Here is a 17,557-nt window from a genome sequence, read left to right on the forward strand (position 1 = left end):
TCAGTTTGTGTGACTAGTGCTTTCACTGTGTCAGATCTGTCCTTGAGATGTTCTCTAAATTCAGGTGAGCTCTACAAGATGTTGTTTTCTTACTGTTGTGGGCTTGCTTTGAATTTTCTTTAACTTCAGCCTGAGCTCATGTTTGAACAATTGATGGTTTGTTCCAAAGTCAGCTTTGTTTTGGCTGCTGATAGTAACTTTTGCTATTGTCTCTTCCCAGAGCTATAGTTAATTTGATTCCTGTTTATTCCAACCAATGAGATCTATGTGGAACGCAGCCATTTATGTTGTTGCAGAAAAATACTTAGGATGAAGTCATTGGCTTTGCAGTATTCTGTAATTCAATCTTCTGCTGAGTTTGCAACTGCGATCCCTTTGCGTTGTTTCCCAGTACTTCTCCAGTGCCATATTTCCCAACAGTCACTCTTTGCTCCATCATTTGCATGTCAATCACCAATAATTATGAATGTATCTTCATTGCATTTCGGATCAATTTCAGACTGAAGAATTTGGTAGAGTTATTGTAGTGCCTTCGTCACTAGCTTTCTTGGCTTGTGCATAAATTTGAGTGACTTGTTACGTGAACTTCTTTGTAGCCCTGTAGGATGTTAGCCTGTCACAGACAACATTGTGCTTCCAGATAGAGCTTGACATGTACCTGCCATAACTTCCCTCTTGAATCTGTCATTCCTGGCACAGCAAGCGCTATGATTCATGTAATTCACATTAGTCATTACCTGTCTAGTTCATGCTTAGGTGTCAATCTGTATGCATTCCATTTCATCTTTGATGACTTTCAATTTTCCTCGTACTTCATTCATTTCATGATCCGATTATTAATAGATGCTTGTAGCTGTTTCTTCTTATTTTGAGTTATCCCTCTTAGTAAATGAAGTTCCTCAAAACTTTAGTTCACCTACTTAAAATTATGATTGACACTACTTTTCAGAGACAGCTCTTCCTCGGTTATATTTTGAATTTCTTCCAACTTAGAGCCTCATCTTCTGGCACTATATCTGCCAGTATATCTCAACTTTCCATAGGTTTTCAGTAGCTAATCCCTGAGCAGTATACAGTCTATTTCTTCTTCCTAGTTTGGTTACATTGTGGAATTTCCCCTCAAGCCTGTTTGCCTTTGGTGACTCTCATACTGGAAATAGCAGTGGCATAATGTCTGGCAACATAGCAACACACACACTTCGAAAGTACAGCACACTGGTAGACAAGTGCTGACCAAGGATTTATCACAGGAACGAAAAATTTACCTGGCATAGGAATGATAAATTCAAGAGCAACAATGCCACATTCATCCAAAAGGCCATTTCAGGATTTATCTTAAAGTACCATGTTGCCATAATATCTATAGGGCTACATGGTAGGCCAGTTAATACTACTATTATAAATGCTTATTAATTATATGGATCCCAAAATGGTTTTTCTTAGCATGTCGGCTATAGTTTTGCTCTTTTGACAAAGTGTTTTGATGAGCATAAGTATTGAGCTTTTATGAAGGCCTGTTTGAGCAGCCCCATGCAGCATAGTGGTTGCGAGTTGGGCTGCTGACCACAAGGTCAGCAGTTTGACACCCCCAGCCACACCATTGGAGAAAGATGGGGCTTGCTACTCTTGTAAAGAGTTAGTCTTGAAAACTCACAGCGTCAGTTCGATTGTGTTCTATAGGGACATTATGAGCCAATATCCACTCGATGGCAGCAAGTTTGGGTTTTTTGATTTGAGAATTATTTATTTGGTTTTCTGAAGCTCATGCATCCACTGAGTGTGATAGTCTTCAAAATTAAGGTTTATAATGTGTCTATATTTTCTTCCAAAAACTTTATGGATGTACTATTTAGGTTCTTGATCAATTTTAAACTAGTTTTTGCACGTGATATGTGTCATATAACTTCATTTTCATGTGTATGGAATTCCAGTATCGAAGTACCATTTAGTTGTTGAAGAGAATATTCCATATTGAATATAAGATTCGAGTCTATGAAAAAATGTAATTAAAAGATAAACAAAACATTGTAATGAACTTTTTGAAGTATTTTACTGTGTGACTTTTTGATGCAAGTCAATTGGCCTTAAATATTTGGATTAGACTCAGGGTTTTTAATTTTATTCCATTTACCTGTGGATATATTCAAGTAGTCCTAGGCTTTTTTATTTACTGTTGCTGCGTATTATGTTTTGAAATTGAGAAATTAGAACCTCCTGTTCTGTTACTCTTTAAAACATCTTTGGCTCTTCGGAGTCTCTTAGTTTTGTATATAAAATTGATGATTAGTTTTACCATTACTATGGAGAATGTTATTAGAATTTTGCTTCGGAGTGTTGGGATCAAGTATCAGATATCTAAGACCCAGGACAAAATCATACTCAATGTGAATGGATGGCGGCGGGGGGAGGGGAGGGCGCATGAAGTAGAGACCCGATGCCCATCTGGACTTCCCCTCACAGAGAAGTCACAGGGAAGAGATGAGCCAGTCAGGGTGCAGTATAGCACCGATGAAACACACAGCTTTCCTCTAGCTCTTTGGTGCTTCCTTTCCCCCACTATCAGGACCAATCAGTTCTACCTTACAAATTGAATGAGACCAGAACATGCGCACTGCTCTAGGTAAGAGCCCACAACACAGGGAATCCAGGATAAACCCCTTAGGGCCAACAATGAGAGTAGAGATTCCAGGAGAATTAGGGAATTGGGGGGTGAGAGTGGATCAATCACAGGGATCAACCTATAACCCCCTCGCAGGGGAACAAACAACGGAAAAGTGGGTGAGGGGCGACAGAAGACAATGTAAGATATGAAAGTAATAGTCTATAACTTATCAAGGGGTAGTGAGGGAGGGCAGGCAGGGGAGGAAGCAGGGGGAAATGGGGAGCTGATATCAGGTACTCAAGTGGGAAGAGAACACTTTGAAAATGATGATGGCAGCATACGTGCAAATGTGCTTGACACACTGGATGAATGTATGGATTGTGATAAGAGATGTAAGAACCACCAATAAAAGTAATTAATAATTAAAAAGCATTTTGATTGGAGTTACAGTATATCTGTTGATTGCTTTGGTAGAATTGGCATTGCGACTACATTAAATCTTATGAGTATGGAGCATCTTTCCATCTATTTATCTCCTTTTAGTTTCAGCAGTATTTCATAATTTTCATTGTATTTTTCACGTCCTTGGACTCTTATTTGTATCAATATATTTAATTCTCTTATTTGCTATATAAATGGACTTGCTTTCCCTTTTAACTTGGTGTTTTATTATACACAAAGTAGCACAGGAAGATAAGAACAAGGAGTTCTAAGGCTTGATGTATATTATTGCTGAGTGAAAGGATTCCACAGTAGTCTGCTTGTAGTACTGTACCACCCAAGATAAAGTGAGATACAGTTGAGTATTTCCTGAGGATTTCCAATTTGCTATGTTCAATACTGACATCGTCATTTCTTTTTTCTGTAGAAATACTGATTTGCCAGATGGAGTTTCCAATGCTTACTGATTAAAATGGTCAGAGCAAGGTGCAGTCTGCTTATTTCTGGGTGGATTTTTCACATTTCCTGTGGATTCTTCACATTTAAAAGTTCTTCCGCAAATCTTGTACAGCTATGTATCTTGGCGAACCCCAGTTATATAAGACTTCCTCAGTGGCTCGGGCAAAGCTGTTGGCTTGTTATGGGTAGCAGAAGCAGGTGATATATCAACGTCTTTATTTCTGAGATCCTAGCGAAGGAGTTCAGCAAGGCCAGCAAGACCAGTAACACGGAGTCTTGGGAAAAATCCAGGAGGTGCATTTTAGAGACAACCATCGTTCTCTGCCTCACACTGAGCAACATTTTGTGCCATGGACTTGATGTAGAAGAACTAAGGTTTTCTTCAAGGGCAGTCCTTGGCTCCCCCACATACTTAGATGGATACTCTGGAATTGAGTCGAGTGACAGCTCATCAACCTTCACAGAGTTTTTGTTGGGCAGGTACTTCTTTGGAGCCGCATTGACTTTAAAGGTGAGGAGACTCAGGCTAGCAGGTCCCACAGATCTCTGAATTATCTTAGACATGTTGCTGGTAGCCACCTGGAGTTGCTTTTTCTATCTCCCTTTTAGATTTCTCATTGCTGGCATATATTTATGTTTTCTGATAGAGAAATAAATGAAGTTTAGTTTATTGTAAAAAGTAATGGCTTTTACATGGGAGGGGAGAGGTGGGGGAAAGGAAGTGATGTTAACCAACCCAGGGACAAGGGAACAACAAGTGATCCAAAATCAGTGTCAAGAGGGTGTAAGAGGCCTGGTAGGGCGTGATCAAGGGCAATGTAACTGGGAGAGTATTGACCCAGATGAAACCCAAATGAAGGCTGAGCATGATAGTGGGACAAGAGGAAAGGAAAAGGAAATAGAGGGAAGAGCCAGGAGGCAAAGGGCATATATAGAGGTCTAAATACAAGCATGTACTTATGTAAATATATTTATGTGTGATGATCAGGAAATAGATCTATAGGCATATATTTATGGGCTCAGTATTAAGGTAGCAGATGGACATTGGGCCTCCACTCAAGTACTCCCTCAATGCAAGAACACTTTGCTCTATTAAACTGGCATTCCATGATGCTTACCTTCTCTTCAGGATCGCTGAGACAAGTGCTAAGGTGGTAAGGATAAAAACAAAGTAGTATACAGACAAAGTTACAAATAATGTGCAAGAAGGGACAGACCCCCAACAACATTCATAAAGCTTAACTCCACCCCTTCACCCTTAATAGTCTCAAGGTGACAACAGATTATGTTCCTGCCACAGTTAGTAAGGCTGTTAAAAACGCCTGCCTGTTGCAGGAGTGCATCTGCAGTGGTTCCGCTCACTAGCTACTCTGCAAGAGGGTCTTTGGCCTCCCACTGTCCCCCCAAAACCCTCCACAAATTGGCTGCTCATAATTTTTGCTTTGAAGCTTTTCTTACCCTATTCAAATTTTGTAATTGTCATCTCTGGATCATACAAGCTGGTGTGCTTCTTCTTTGTGGACTTAGTTGACTCCTCTCTTAGATGGCTGCTTGTTTGAAGACAAACCTTTAAGACCCCAGTCACTATTCCGATTAATAGCTGGTTTCTTCACCACACTTTGCTGTAGCATCCTTATCTTCATGGATCATTTTATGAAGGCGAATATGTAGCAGGGCCTTGATGTAAGAACTAATTGGCCTTAAGTTAGAAATAGGATTTAGGGTGAACCGAAACCTATTCCTGAATCTATGCCTTAAAAAAAATTTTTTTGGCTGCAACGTAGGAGCCAGTACATAAGTCATATCATTCCATAATTCAGTCATACCAAACATAATTTTATAATTTCTTCCATAATCATACGTGTTTCCAAAGCACATTTTCCCTTACTTTTTGACATCATCTCCCTCCTATCTCCCTCATCCTTCTATAGCCCCCTTCCTCTAACCCCCTGTTATAGTTTCTTTCCCTATAGGCTCAACATCACTGGGCTTCAGTTACCAAAAAATAAAGCATTAACAGCTTCAAGACAGTGAGCTCCAATGGTGACAGACTTCTGAGCTATAGCCTAATGTAAACAAGCATAAGTAGAGTATAACAGAATGGCTGTTACAGGATTGGCAGGATAATATATATATTAATTCAGCATACAGGGTGTTGATATACCAAGACCTTATTTGTTCACCAGCTTTCAAGTTCTCAGGTTAGAAGTGTGTCTGGTCACCAGCCTGTGTGATCACGAGGTACCAAAGGGATCGGTTATCAGGCATCAAAGAACAAAAAATTATATCATAATGTGATCACCCGATATGATCACTGAAGACAAATGGGTGCATAAGCAAGTGTGGTGAAGAAAGCACATGGTGCCTGGCTGTCAAAAGATATAGTGTCTGGGGTCTTAAAGGCTTGAAGGTAAACAAGTAGCCATCTAGCTGAGAAGCAACAAAGCCCACATGGATGAAGCATACCAGCCTGTGATCACAAGGTGTCGAAGGGATGAGGTATCAGGCATCAGAGAACCAAAAAAACATATCATTGTGAATGAGGGGGAGTGCGGAGTGGACACCCAAATCCCATTTGTAGGGCACTGGACATCCTCTTACAGAAGGGTCTCGGGGAGGAGACAAGCCAGTCAGGGTGTAGTATAGCAACGATAAAACATACAACTTTCTACAGATGTGCTTTATACAATTGATGTATGTATATATGTGGATTGTGATAAGAGTTGTATGAGCCCCCAATAAAATAATTAAAAATAAAAGTGTGTCTGGGGTAGAGTCCAGTTCACCCAGTGGAGTTTCCAGTTGGCGTCTCACCAGTGTAGCCTCTACAGCAGGCATCTTGAAAGTATGGCCTGCGGGCCACATGCGGCCCTCTGAGAACATTTATCCAGCCTGCTGGGTGTTTTTGCCCCGTTTATTTTTTCACTTCAAATTAAGATATGTGCTGTGTGCATAGAAATTTATTCATAGTTTTTTTTAAAAGACCTGTAGTCCGGCCCTCCAATGGGTCTGAGAGACAGTGAACTGGCCCCCTGCTTAAAGAGTTTGAGGACCCTTGCTCTAGAGCATAAATTACATCCCAAAGATTCAGGACTCTGCCCCAGTGTTCAGTGGCATCTGGCCTGGGTTTCTAGAATACCCCCAGATGCCTTAGGTCAATTCTGTCTTCCTGCTTCATGTCTCAAAAGAATCTCCCTACCTAGCGATCCCAAAGGCATCTTCAGACTCTCCTCCCCTCACCTGGTGGTCAGCCCTCCCTTCCCTCCTCCCAGGTACCTATGTTTGCCCTGGCTTGATCATTCCCTCTCCCCTCGCCTGGGCTGCCCCTTCTATCAGTAAGCCTCATGCCTCTGACAAGGCCACCTCCCTCTCTGGGGACTTCACCCCAGATCCAAGTGACTACCATTCAGGAGACAGCAATATCCCCCTCCCCCCCATTTGATTCCAGCTATGGTGAGGCGCCCACTGGCCAAGAAACCTGTACTGTACTGGCCTGGAATGGATGATGTGTAGCTCTTTGGCCCTGGCCCAGCTCTTTACCAGGCTGTCTGGTCTCCCACTAAGAGACTGGAGGGCATGCAAGCTTGACCTTGCGCCTGTTTTGCTGCTTGTTCCTGTTGCAGTGGACTCATATTTGTCCTTTTGTGCTTGAGTGACTTCACTCAGCATACGTCTTCCGGATCCCTTCACACGTTGAAGTGTTTCATGGTTTCATCGCTGTTTTTTAGGGGTGCTAGTATTCCGTTGTGTGAATGTAGTAGTTTCTTTCTCCACTCGCCTATTGGTGGGGATTTAGGCTGCTTTCAGCTTCTTGCTGTTGTGAACTGTACTGCAATGAACATGGAGGAACAAATGTCATCTTGTGCTCTGTTTCGTACCTCTTGGGTCGGCCAGTAGTCAGTTTCTGTCTGTTTTAGGAAGCACCATATTGCCTTCTCAGTGGCTGTACATATGTACAAGTCTGCCAGCAGTGCATGAGTTCCTGTCTCAACACACTCTAGCAGTTGTTCTCAGTCTGTAAAACTGGGCTGTAGTAACGGCATTTGACGGCATCTCATGGTTGTTTTGACTTGCATTTCCTGGACGACTAATGACCTGGAACATTTTCTCATGTATTTATTAGTTATTTGGGTGTCGTTCTTTGTGAATTACCTGTTCTGTCTTTGCCCACCTTCCCAAGGGCTATTAGTTTTTTTTCTTGTTGTAAGCTTGTAAAATTCTATAGATATTAATAATTAGTCCTTTGTCATGTTGTTATTAAATGTCTTTTCCCAATCTGTGTGCTCTTTCCATGCTTTAAATAAAGTCTTTCAGTGTGTACCCATTACATTTGCTTAATTTCTGAGAACTCTGTTGTTAGATTTAATTCTAAGGGCTTGCTAACGCTCAGTTTTTCCTTTTGTATAGTTGTTCATCCTTGTGCATCACTTTCAGAGTTCTATAGTGTCTGGTTGTCCACTTTTAGTGATGCTAAGATTGATGAGTGGAATCAAGTATTATAACTTTAATCACCTGTTTCCCATTTATTTCACTTAATTGTTTTAGCAGCAATTGATGATTGTTGCCTAGTTTGCTCATTTCATTAGTTAACGTTAGGACAGTTTTCTAATTCTGTAATTTTGAAAAATTTATTTATTATCTGTGATTCTTCAGTTAAGAAAAACTTTGCCCCATCAACAATTTGGTCATTCTAAAATACATTCTGCATAAGAAAGGCAGTTTGATGGTTTTATTTTTTTCTTTGATTTGTCAATTTTAGAACATTGGATTGGTATCTTAATCTTGAAAGATGACTAAAAAGAGTTTTGGTATTAATGTAATTCATTAAGCATATTTGGTACATTCATTTCACTTGAGAATAAAGCCTTTCAAGCCATGTCAAAAGGGCACAGAACAAATTTGAAAGGCCCATTTCCCAGTTAGTGATCACTCTCCCTTAAAGTAATGACTTACTCAGGTCTAAGGCAAGAAGTATCTGAGATGACCTTGCGATGTCCTTGAAGACCAGGAAGCATTTTTTCCTGGTTTCATACTATATTGTAGTTACCTGTTTATGTAAGTCCTGTCCACTAGATTATTGAAAGTCCCACAACCCAGCTCTATCTCTGCAGGAAGCTCTTGTATATCACTCCCCACTGCCTGAAACACAGGGCAGAAAGACTGGAGGGCTTCCACTGAGAAATATGATGCGGGACTTTACAAAGGCTTTCTCTGCCTTGCAACCCTAATAATTTCCCTACTGTCTTTGGTGTTCGTTCTGACCATCTAAACTTAACTTTTTCTTGCACTTCGGAATCCCTACTTATGGCATTCTTTTCCGTTTCCTTGGGTGCTATATATATTAAAAGCTCATTCTGAGAAGTTACAGAAAGTTTTTTTTAGTTTATCATTTTATTGGGCACTCTTCCGGACACACATCATAACATTCCATAATTCAATCCTATGAAGCAGTGTTGTATGATTGCTACCACAATCAGTGTCAAAACATTTTCTTTCTTTTTGAACTCCTTCATATCAGTTCCCCTCTATCCCCCCCAAACCCTTATTTATTTACTTATTTTTCTATAATAGTTTTTTTTGTGTGTGTGTGCACCACATATTACACAATCGAAAATATCCAATCACATACAATTCTGTTGTTCAGTCCCGCCCACTGGGTAATACAATCATCGATGCTGTCTGCTCCCTTTTCTCCCCCTCCACACCTTCCTGGACCCTCAGGGAACCATTACTCTGATTACTGTTTCTGAAGGATTATCTATCTTGGCTTTCATGTACTGAATGACCTTAAATATACCAATGATCTTATGTAAATATGACATGATTAATGAGGTAAATCAAATAAAGACCATAATAGGGGAAGAAATATTAAAGAACTAGAGGACAGTTACATGGTTCATCAGTACTGTACCGCCCCCTGGATTGTATCATCCCTTCCATGTGGCCCTTCTGAGAGGGACTGTCCAATTAGCTTGCAGGTGGGTGGGTTTTGGGCTGCCACTATAGTTACGCCCCTTCACATTGACTGGGTAGCTTGTTTTAGAACTTGTGAGGTGTCCTGTTGACACCTCATGATCACAGAGGCTGGTTTGCGTCTTCCATGTGGTCTTTGGTGCTTCCCTGCTAGATGGCCCGTGTTTAACTACAAGCCTTTAAGACCCCAGGAGCTGTATCTTTAAATAGTCACACACCATCAGTTTTCCTTACCACATTTGTGTAGGCAACCATTTTGCCTTCAGCGAGCATGTCAGGGAGGTGAGTATCCTGCAGTGCCGGATACTTGTAGTGAGGTAAGATTTATATAGAGGCCCAAAGTCCAGCTGCTTCTTTTTTTTCTTAATCAGGAGGGAAAAAGAAAAAGAGGAAAGAAGGGGGGAAATATAGAAAGTATTCTCATTGCAGAAAAAATAGATGTCTCAGAGGAGCTAGAAACATAAGAGCGAGCCATTCCACTTTTACTGAGATCAACTGATATCAGATAACAAAAAATGGTCTCTTGCTTTCTATCCAGACATATCGTCTGAAATTCATATTTAGTAAGCTTTGCATCTACCCCAAAAGATTTTGTAACTTTGGGTGAGAGAGAAACAATTGTTAGGATTAATTTTGATCAGGCATTTCTTTAGAGTGAATATTGGATTTCATGCGTGAGAAAACCCTGAAATCACGATAGCTGTATCAATCTCTCTTTGAGAGTGCAAATAAAACAGTGTTACAACAAGAATATGTGTATCAAATTCACAGCCATTGCGTCAATTCTAACTCCTGGTGACGTCTAGGCAGGGCAGGACTGCGCTTGCAGTGTTCTAACGTGTTACGGGAGTAGAGCTCCTCCTGGTCTTTGGCTGAGGGGCGGCTGGGGCCTGAAACCTTGCAGTCAGCAGGCCAGCATGTAACCACTGCGCCACCAGGGCCTGTCTTACTCAGATACGATGAACGATAGACTCACGTAACATATTAGGTCCTGCGCTGTGAGGTGAAAACGTTCTCATGCCAGCATTTGCATCAGTGGGACTCGTGTCGCATGTAGTATGAGAGAGTTTGTTGTGTCGCTTTTCCTTTAGCTTTGATGAGGAATATTACAGACTATATGCTTCAGTCAGCTAATGCAATAGTGTCTAACGGGTGCTTTTTTCAAGAGTGGGGCAGTTATTTGTTACTTTATATACTGTACTGTCTTGACATTTAATGACATTTAAAAATGACTTAAACATATATGTTTGCATCACTCATCAGGTCACTGCATGTCTGTGGTTCCATAAGATTTTTTTTTTTAAAAGGGAAGGCAACTTTCTATGTTTACCCTTTCTCCACCCCCACCCCAGCACCCTGAGTGAATGAACAGAGGACTTCATAATATGTCCTGCATCTTCATAGGGTCATCTCCCCCATCCTGTTTTCCTTCTCTCATTCAACCCCCCAGCAGCCTTATGGAGCCTTTCTTCCACTCCCTGCATGGGGCAGTGCCTTCCATGGATTTTCTGTGCTTACCAATAGTCTTTGTCTGGAATTAACTACAGATTGTATAAGGAATGTATATAATAATTGTACAATGTCTAAATTGAATAATATCTTTGTTCACAGAATGTATAGTAAGTGTTTAGCAGTACATACTTATACATGTGAATTGTTACTTTGTGTACACTGTTTCTTTGTTTATCTGGGTCCTTAGAAAACCATGTTTTCTTAAGCATTTTAGAGTATTTTAGTCTAGTTGTAATTTTGTTGTGTGCCTAGACTATATGTGTGTTTATGTAGTTACAGAATTTCGTATGTGTGTGTAAGTGTAGTTACATAATTTCAAGTCAACTTGAAGATATATAAAAGTGTAGAGATGGAGTCTAGCCTGTCAATCAGGTCACAGCTTGATGGTTCCTTCTTGTGGGCATGACCTTCTCATAAGAAAGGCCCTGGGTGTGGGGGGTCCTGGGTGTGGGGGGCCCTGGGTGTGGGGGGCTTAATCAAGGGCAGTGTAGCAGCGAGGAATTACTAAACCTGAATAAAGCCTAACATCATGGTGGGACAAGAGGAAATAGGGGAAAGAACCAGAAGGCAAAAGACATTTATAGAACTGTGTACTCATATCTATATAGTAAGAATTAAGGTTGCAGATAGACACTGGGCCACCACTCAAGTACTCCCTCAACACCGGAACACTTTGTTCTAACAATCCGGCATTCTCTGATGTGCACCTTCCCGACATGATTGATGAAGACACAGTGGGTACATAAGCAAATGTGATGAAGAAAGCTGATGGTGCCCAGCTATCAAAAGATATAGCATCTGGGGTCTTTAAGGCCTGAAGATAAAACAAGTGGCTATCTATCTGAGAAGCAACAAAGCCCACATGGAAGAAGCACAACAACCTGTGTGATCATGAGGTGTCAAATGGGATCAGGTATCAAGGCATCTAAGACCCAGAACAAAATCATACCCAGTGTGAATGTGGGAGCATGGGGGGTGGTGGAGTGGAGACCCAATGCCCATCTGTAGACAATTGGACATTCCCTCACAGAGGGGTCACAGGGAGGAGATGAGCCAGTCAGGGTGCAGTATAGCACTGATGAAACACACAACTTTCCTCTAGTTCTTTGGTGCTTCCTTCTCCCACTGCCAGGACCTCAGTTCTACCTTACAAATCGGATCAGACCAGAACATGCACACTGCTACAGATAAGAGCCCACCACACAGGGAATCCAGGATAGATAAAACCCTCAGGGCCAACAAGGAGAGTAGAGATAGCAGGAGGATTAGAGGCCGGTGGGGGAGAAGGGGGAATGATCACACGGGTCAACCTATAACCCTCTCAGGGGGATGAATAACAGAAAAGTGGGTGAAGGGCGATAGGACGATGTAAGATATGAAAATAATAATCTACAACTTAACGGGTTCGTGAGGTAGGGTGGACGGGGTAGGGCAGGGGAAGAAATTTGTAGCTGATATCTGAGACTCAAGTGGGAAGAGAATGATGATGGCAGCATATGTGCAAATGTGCTTGACACACTGGATGAATGTCTGGATTGTGATAAGAGATGTAAGAGCCCCCAAATGAAAGTAAGAAAAATAAAACTAAGACTGATAATGTTTTGAAATTGTTGATGGCAACATTTCTGCATGTCCGTTTTATATAGTGGCTGTATGGATTGTTCTAATATATGTAGTAGCCCCCAATAAAATGATTTATTAATTTAAAAAATAGGAAGGTGCTGGGAGCATCCCTCTTTCTCTTTGCCTTCACCTTCCTGCTGGCGAAGCATGGTTCCTGAGAGAACCTGTGATACATTCGCCACCATGGGAGCCACACAATTCTCCACCCACCTGCCTGTGATCTTCCTGCATTGTTCATCACTGCATGTGGCTGCGTGAGTCTGAAGCGGGACTTACTGTGTTGAGTTGGACTGGAATGGAATGTTTTCTTGATATAGAAATCTTCTTGACATAAGACTCTTTCTTATGCACTTGAGTGCCTCTGCATTTGTTTCTCTAGTCAACACAACCTAACACACACACAAACCCCCAAATCAAACCCACTGCCATTGAGTTGACTCTGACTCATTGAGCAACCCTGTCTAGAGTTTCCGAGGCTGTAAATCTATACAAGAACATATAGCCTCATTTTTCTTTGAGCAGCTGGTACATTTGAACCGCTGACCTTGAGGTCAGCAGTCCAGCACTTTATCTGACAGTGCCAGCAGGGTTCCTCTTCTTTTAACCCCCTCACCATATATATCGGTTGTCAAGGTTTATTGTATGTTTACACGAAGTTTCTTTTCTGTCCTGTTTTACGTCATATGGCAGGTATTTTATTTTTTTAAAATAAAATAGTATATTTCCTTTCCAGTTGACACTCTACCAAAATAATACTTTAAAAGAAATCATCTTCATGTCTCTGGAATGACTAAATTTAAATGATGTTTGGAGAAATTTTCCTGTTGCTGTTGTTTTGTAATTGATCTTATTTTGTTGTTCTTGAGAATGTAGACAATAAAACATGCACCGATCTAATCGTTCCTGCATGTACAGTTCAGTGACATTGATTACATTTTTCAAGTTGTATAACTGTTCTTCTCACCCTCCTTCTCTGATTCATTCTCTCCCCATTAAAACAAATAACTGTCCCTAATCTTCAGAGTTGCTGTTGGCAACTTGGTCCTATGGAGACAGTTCTTAAGGAGCGTAGTGGGAAAGGCTGCCTGAAACAATGTCTCGGAAATGGTGTTTCACTTCCTTTAACTTCAGAGGCAAAACTCAAACCAAAGTAAACCCTCTGCCATTGAATCAATTCCAACTCTCTGGGATCCTGTAAATCCGTGGTTCTCAACCTTTCTAATGCCTGACCCTTTAATACAGTTCCTCATGACCCTCAACCATAACATTATTTTCCTTGCTACTCCATAACTATACTTTTTGCTATTGTTACGAATCGTAATATAAATATCTGATATGCAGGATGTATTTTCATTTTTCGACATTGAACATCATTAAAGCATAGTTATAATTATGTATTGTGAAATATTTGTGTGTTTTCCGATGGTCTTAGGCGACCCCTGTGAAAGGGTTGTTTGGCCCCCGAAGGGGTCACGCCCCGAAGGTTGAGAACCAGCGGCTGTGAGTCTTTACAGAGGCAGACAGCTTAGTCTTTGGCCCACCGAGAAGCTGGTGAGTTTGAGCTGCCGACTCTCCAGCTAGCAGTCCAGCACTTAACCCAGCAGCATCCACAGGCTCCAACTTGGGGAGGGCTGCACACTAATGTGGGCATGCCACATAGATGTTAGGTATGATTACAGCAAATAGTAACGGTATCTGCGAGTGAGTTCAGAAACGAGCTTGTGCTTTGCACGGCACGTAGTAAAGCCTCCATAAAATGAATTTATTTTTGCTGTGATGCCTTTTACTTCTTGGAACTTGGAATCGCCCTGATCTAAGCAAGCCTATGTGTGTGTGGACATCTATCTGAGCCCCGTTACAAAGGTAGCTCGTTAGCATTCACATGGAGCTCTACTCGAAATATGAGCCTTTCAGATTTCAGAAGAGGGAGGGCCAGGTAGTATCCCTGGAATGTTAACACGTTATGCAATAGAATTGTTTTATTCATAAAACGATTTTAGGATTTATACATCCTAAAACTGTACCACTATCATCTGATCTGATAGCAAACCCTAAGAAATGTAAGGCCCTTTGGAGTCTGACCAGCTTCCCTCCCTGTTTCTCTTCTGAATACCACACCTAGCCCTCCTGAAAGTATCTGGAAAGGATTGTTTGAAAGGCACCTGCAGAGTGCATGGGCCAGCCTCATTGCAACTACGTGGTCACTTGGATTAAGCCAGTGAAACCCAAGAAGGGGATTGGAGCTCCATTAATAGAACACACAGCTGTCAGTCAGTCTCGGAGCGGAGTGCCTTGGAGACAAGCGCTAAATCCCGCTGCTGGCTTGGTTCTGGCCCGATCAAACACCCCACGCAGGAAGTGTTCATTTGTATTTCCCCCGCAGAAAAGCAGACATCAGGCTTAGAGCTGATTTAGAATCTTCCTTGAACTTGAATGACGACAAACTGACCCCACAAGGTTAAGGACTTAGAATAAGTTTTTGAATCTTCCTTACTTATTCTGTGTATTCTCCCTCTTTAAGTATTGCTGTAAATATCTAGACGAGAGTATGTAGGTTTGTTTGTCTTGGCTGATGTTCTTTAAAAAGAGTTGGTGTTTTTATTTGGCATATAGATCACTTATTACGGTTTATGCAGTCACCGCTGCAGTCAGTTTCAGAATATCTTCTTCTCTCATTCATTGTCATTAGCTCTCCATTTCCCCCATGCTCCCCTCCTGCGCCCCTAAGCAATTACGAATTCAGTCACTGTCTCCATCGATTCTTCTAGCCTGGATTTCTTATATAAAAAATCGTAAAAACCACAAGCAGCGATCAAACAAACAAAAAACCAACATCAACGACTAAACAAAACATAGAACAACCTGAATCAAAAAGAAAGCAGACAATATTAAGAACTGAAACTTTAAACTGTGTCCAAAGGGAGATCAAATAATAAAGTATTACCTGACTACATCTGCCATAGTGGACTTTCCAGTCCTCTCTGACAGCAAGGCTACTCCTGCCCATGGACTGTCAAGGGAGTTCACATGGGGATGCTGCAGCTCGATTTTAGGCTTCTGTTATCCATAGCCTTCTGTAAACCCAGTGTTCACAGTTTAAGCTCTGATGTGTTTTGGATTTTACTATTTACAGTTACTGAATCATACAGGCTGATGGGCTCCTTCTATGATTATCTCTTGTGTTAGGCCAGGTAGTGCAGAGAGACAAATCCAGTGACACTCATCTATGCACAAGGTAGAACTTTATGTCAAGAACACAAGGAGCCCAAGCCCAGTCCAACTCAAGTCCATAGGTGTGATAGTTATATAATCTGGGGTCAGTAGGAGCCAAGCCTGTCAGGGTGCAGTGTAGCAACGATGAAACATAAGATGTTCCTCTAGTTCTTGAATGCTTCCTCCCCCACTATCATGATCTCAATTCTGCCTTACAAATCCAGCTGAACCAGAGGACATACACTGGTACAGATAGGAACTGGAAACACAGGGAATCCAGGACAGATGCCCTCAGGACCAGTGCTGAGAGTAAGGATACCGGGAGGGTGGGTTGGAAAGGGGGAACCGATTACAAGGATCTACATATAACCTCCTCCCCGGGGGACTGACACTGGAGAAGTGGGTGAAGGGAGACGTCGGACAGTGTAAGATAGGACAAAATAATAATAATCAACAAATTATCAAGGGTTCTTGGGGGAGGGAAGAGCGGGGAGGGAGGGTGAAAAATGAGCTGATAGCAAGGGCTCAAGTAGAAGGCAAATGTTTTGAGAATGATGAGGGCAGCAAATGTACGAAAATGCTTGATACAGTGGATGTATGTGTGGATTGTGATCAGAGGTTTACAAGCCCCCAATAAAATGATTTAATTATTAAAAAAAAAAGTGTAGGGGTGGAGTCTAGCCGGCCAATCCGGAGATAGCCAATGAGACCTCTGTGTGGGCAGAGCCTTCTGGGAAATCTGGGAACTGCTGTTATTTCCTCCTTGGAGGCAGGAGACACCTCTCCGTCTCTGCTCACTGCCTGAGGGAGACACTACTGCTGACAAGACACATGGAACTAAGCTAGAGCCCTGAGCTGAAGAAGCCACATGGACCGACCCTGAGGCAACCAGAGCTCTGAAGCCGGAGAAGCCACTTGGAGACCCCTGCCAGCGCTGAGATGCTTAAAACGGCACTGGATCCAAAGACTTCCTACCCACTGGCCTGTGATCATCCTGCATTCAACATCATTGCATTGTGCTTCGTGAGTCTGAAGAGGACTTTATAGGTTGATGTGGGCTAATGTTAGACTTATGGGCTTGCACTGGACTGGGTTGAGATGCTTTCTTAATGTACAATTACCCTTTCTATAAAACTCGGTTGTACACATATGAGTATCTATGGATTTGTTTCCCTAGTCTACCGGGACTAACACAATAGGTCCATTGCTAGCAGGGCCCCCTTCAGGATCACCTATTGGCAGGCTGATGCACCGATGCTGAATGGGGAACCGGGAGGGAGATCACAGGCAGGTGAATGCAGAGTCTTGTAGATCCAAGGTGGGTGGAAGGTCTCTGACAGCTCTCAAGGTCAGGCGTCAGCAGGGGACCCTGTCTGGCAGCAGACAGAGAGTCCCAGTGACGGTCCAGAGAGGAGGAAGGTGAAGTGGCAGAGGCAGGACCCTTCCCAGAGCCTCTCACTCTCACAACAAAAGGCTATGCCCCCACGGAGCTGTCATCAGGCTTGGACTTGGCTTTCTACTTTTAGGGAAGTAGGAAGCTGGTGCTTTTGAACTGCTGACCTTGCAATGGTAGTATCTCTTAAAGATCCTATCTGTCTCTAAGAAACATTACTTGTACAGCATCCTATGCTGTTGAGAATCTTTTTGTTACGAGATCATTCAGAAAGCCTGGTTCTGTAGAATCTCGTGTAACCCCAATTTAAATTTGCTTCAACTTTTTGAAAAACAATAATG

General features: G+C 42.0%; 1 protein-coding gene and 1 pseudogene across 1 annotated transcript in view; one reads left to right on the forward strand and one right to left on the reverse strand.

Moving 5' to 3' along the window:
* The window catches only part of CLASP1 (cytoplasmic linker associated protein 1), a 348,219-nt gene that overhangs the window by 77,555 nt on the left and 253,107 nt on the right, over positions 1-17,557 (forward strand). The window lies entirely within an intron of this gene.
* On the reverse strand, positions 3,586-4,066 carry LOC142424765 (MICOS complex subunit Mic26 pseudogene; annotated as a pseudogene).

This window comes from Tenrec ecaudatus, chromosome 13, assembly GCF_050624435.1.
Source record: "Tenrec ecaudatus isolate mTenEca1 chromosome 13, mTenEca1.hap1, whole genome shotgun sequence".
NCBI classification, from domain to species: Eukaryota; Metazoa; Chordata; class Mammalia; order Afrosoricida; family Tenrecidae; genus Tenrec; species Tenrec ecaudatus.